Consider the following 4,252-nt stretch of genomic DNA (forward strand, 5'->3'; position numbering starts at 1 on the left):
TACACACACACACACACACACACACACGTGCCTGGCATGAGTTTTAAGCTGCCAGGTCTGGGACTTGAACCACAGTTGATGGCGTGGGAGGCCAGCAACGTAACCATTACGCCACCTGTTGGTCCCTCTGCGTTCATCAGAGAGTAGAGAATCAACAAGGAAAAGCTTTGGCCGACCACCATCAATCAGCACCAGGAGCCGTCCTGCGTCTTGGGATAGCGGAGGCCGTCGCAGGCCCTCTGCACTTCTGGGCAGGGACACCTGCCTTCCTAGTCTTCTGCCATCACCTGCCCTGTCTTCCTGGACAGTTCAAAGCCAGTTCAATGGGCACTGCCTGGGGACTGTTCTTGTCCTTTATCTGCCTAAGAGTAGGGAGGAAGCTGGCTGACATGAGCCTTGCTTTGGGCATTTCTGCCAATTTGGGGAAGAAAAGAAACGGAGAGGGTGAAAAGGTGCCCATTAGGAAACGATCTTAAAGTCCAACTTAGCATTAGCCTGGAGAGGCATTTTCCCCGGACTTCCTTTTTTTTCTTTTGAGAGATTTTTGCTATGGGGTGCACACGCTCACCAGAGAGACAGAGACAGAGAGACAGAAAGAGAGAAATCACTCCCAGGGGGTTGGCCACACCACAATTCTTTCTCCTCGTCTCCTCTCAGGACTTTGGGCACATATGCACATGCACCCAGTGTGAGTTTTAAGTCACTGGGTCCGGGACTCGAACCACGGTCAGCTACAGCCAGCATCGTAACTGTTATGCCATCTGCACATCCCTCCCGACCTCTTCTAAAAGGTAGGTCTTCGCTGGAGTGTCTGCTGCTGAGCGGCTTCGTCAGGTTTCACTGGGAACCTTTCTCATTTTAGAGTGGGTAAAGGCCGATTTATATCCACTCAGGTTGAGGAGCGTTTTTATGCCTCTCCCCCATACGACAGGAGAGGGAACTATCGAACTCTTGTCCAGAGCGATCCTTGCTCAAGCTTAAAAGAACACGCTTAGAATGAGACTTGGTTCTGCTATCATTTCACCCCAGGCACGTCCCCCAGGGCTCGGCAGCCCCGCTGGTGCAGGTGTGACCTGGCAGCCGGCTCCTGGAAGTGCCTCCTCCCGGCTGAGATCCAAGATCAAACTGGGCTCTGAAAACGTGGAGCTTCCCATTGTCACTGATGGCTTCTGGGTCTTCAAAGGAAGGGCAGCAAAGTCACCGGGGAGCCACAGGTGAGGCACCATTTCAGACATCAGGGACCCGTCAGTGTGGCCCCATTGCCCAAGGCCCCCTGCTCCTCCAGGTCAGGGTCTCTGGAGATGAGACCGTGCAAGGGTTTGTATATTCCCCAACGACACCCCGTTCTCTGCTGTGCTAGACTCCTGAAAGCACAGCTTTATCAAGGCAGTTATAGTAAAAGCCACTTTATTTTCCCAACAACCTGTGTGTGTGTGTGTGGGGGGGGTGGGGTGTAAGTTTTTGCCATAGGGCATGTGTACTCACCAGAGAGAGAGAAATCACCCCCCGGGGGGATGGCCATGCCACCAGCCCTTCTCCTCCATTCTCCTCTCAGGATTTTGATCCTGCACACATATGTGCCTGGCATGATTTTCAAGCCTCCAGATCCAGGACTCAAACTGCAGCCACTCATGGAAATCCAGTGCCTCAACCACCAGGCTACCTGCCGGCCCTGACAATCTACATTTTTAAAAATATGACAGTTGGATGTAACTGGCATGCTGTGCTTGCTGGCCTTCAATGAGGTGAGTTCCATCCGTCGTCACCCAAGTTATCCCTGTGACAGACATGTCCCTGTCAGATAGAGGGGTGCCCTTCCCTCCTCTCCTCAAACCCACAGAGAATGAGGAAACACAGAGGGCCATTGGGCAAATGTATTTTGTTAAGATGGACAGATTATGGGGTGGTCTTCACCTCTATTTTTTAATCTTTCCGGAATATATAGGGAACAGAAGGGTAGAGGCAATATTAATGCACAGCATAAATTGATAATTTGGGGTGTTCCGAGTTCAGGGCCAGGTGGTGGCATGGAGGTTATGTAACTGGACCCACATGGGTCACAAAGCTGAGACCTCCCTTCATGCCTCAGATACACATGGTTGTGGGCATGACGGGGCTGGATCGTGGCGTAAGGACCCTGCTGGGTTTCTCTCTCTCTCTCTCTCTCTCTCTCTCTCGGAAGAAATAAGTGAACGAAGTGCCACATCCTTCTCTGAAGGAAACAAAGTGGATCCCAGAAGGCTGGGAAGGGGGCTTTGAAGCTGTCAGGGACGTCAGCCCCCTTCTTCTCACGCATGCTCTTCACATGCTGTGTGATATATCTGCCCGGTGGAAGAGGTGCAGTCTCTACATGAATGTTGTGGAACAACGTAGTCATTTACCCAAATCATAAAATGACAGAACCTCGGGCAGAGTCCGCTTAGAGTGGCGCAGGCATGACATGGCATCCACAGGTGTTCCTCAGCAGGCAGGTCTAGCCTTGCACACAGATTCCGTTTTCCAGATCATTCTGCAACAAAACAGAGCTTGGAAAAACGAGATTACTGCAGTGTCTTGAGTGTCTCACTTGCTCGGGAAGGCAAATGAGATTTAGGACCTGTCCCTCTCAGTCTAACTCGAGAATGTGCGTGCATATGGCCCAGGCCCAGGCCCAGTCTGGTGGCACAGTCGGTAGCCTACTAAACTCAGTGCTGGAAGCCACGTGGCCAGCTGCAGGTGCTGACTCCCGGCTGGTCGACCTGAAATACGCTGGGCACAGGCAATGAGCGGCAGAGCTGGGGGGGCGGGGGGGAGTGTGAGAAGGCCTTGCAGAGCTTGCTTCTCCTCCTCCTCCCTCCTCTCATATGTGCATACATGCTCTCTGACATTAATAAAATAAATAAAAGAATATGTGCACAAAATTTGCCTTCCGGACATCCCTTTCCCTCCTGAGGCTAAGACCAGTGGCCTCCCAGAACTGGTCTAATTTTACTTTATTTCAGATTTTTTCCATAGGTCATGTGCACTCACCAGGGAGATAAAGAGAGGGAAAGTGAGAAATCACCCCCCGGGAGGATAGCCATGCTGCAATCCCTTCTCTTCTTGGGATTTTGGGACAATTTTGGATAGAGACTGACTTGGCACAATGAAATGTTAGAGGAATAAACAAAACAAAATCAGTTTTACTTTCCATGAGGAAGTAAACTATTGTAAACTTTTTAAATTGAATTAATGTATCTCAATTCCCTGAAGTGGAAAACTCCAGCTAAAATAGCTGGCTCTGTTAGAAATTCATGAGTCTTTCTGTGCATAATGGTTACGTCGCTGAACTCCCGTGTATTTGCCGTTTGAGTCCCGGACCCAGTGACTTAAAACTCATGCTGGGCGCTTGTGCGTGCATGCCCCAAATCAAGAGGCAAATGGAGGAGAAGGGATTGCCGCGTGACCATCCTCCCTGGGGGGTGATTTCTCGGTTTCTGTCTCTCTGGCAAGTACATATACCCTACAGCAAAAATCTCTTTTTTTAGAAAAAAAAAGGGGGGGGGGAAACAAGCAGAACAACACAAGCAAAAGCTTCCAGTACTTGTTATTCCAGTAAAACCACAGAAAGATGACCTAATATTGAAACGCGATACCATCCATGCGGCTGGCTCTACCTGTGCTGCAGCGTGGCTGTCTGTCTCTGGTCTGTCTGCAGATGGATGGGCCCGTGGGGCTCTGGTGGCATCCACGTGGGCATCTCCTTGCCACCCTCGTGGGGGTAAGGACAGCTGGTCAGAGGCTAGGGCTGCTGCTGTCAGCTCCACAGGCCTGCCCTCTTGGTCTTTGAAGGAGGTCCTCATACCCACCTGCACCCCTGTCTGCCAAGCACCCCATTTGAGTCTCATCACCCACTTCCAGCCTCTTGTCAGTTCTCTCCTGAGACTGGTATTGCTGTGCCCATTTTATGGACGATCAAAGTGAGGTCAGAGAATGCAACTTCGACCACCCGGAGGTGCGACCTGTCCCACGGTGAGCGAACCTGGCGGCAAGGCTAAGCAGGACCACTGGCGTCCTTCGTTCAGTTGTCCTCATGTATACCAAGTGTGCCACGGCAGAGACTGCATGCCAGGTGCCAGAGCAGCCCTCACTAAACGCAAACAGGAGATCAAGTCCCGACCTGCGAGGGTCTGGAGCGGAGAGGGGCTGTGTGCTCCCTGGGTCTCCGAGCAGCCCTGAAACTTAGCTGGTGCTTTTGGGCTGGGGGAACTGCTCTGTGACCTCTGGCATTCCT

Source organism: Tupaia chinensis, unplaced genomic scaffold (assembly GCF_000334495.1).
Source record: "Tupaia chinensis unplaced genomic scaffold, TupChi_1.0 Scaffold000061_1, whole genome shotgun sequence".
NCBI classification, from domain to species: domain Eukaryota; kingdom Metazoa; phylum Chordata; class Mammalia; order Scandentia; family Tupaiidae; genus Tupaia; species Tupaia belangeri.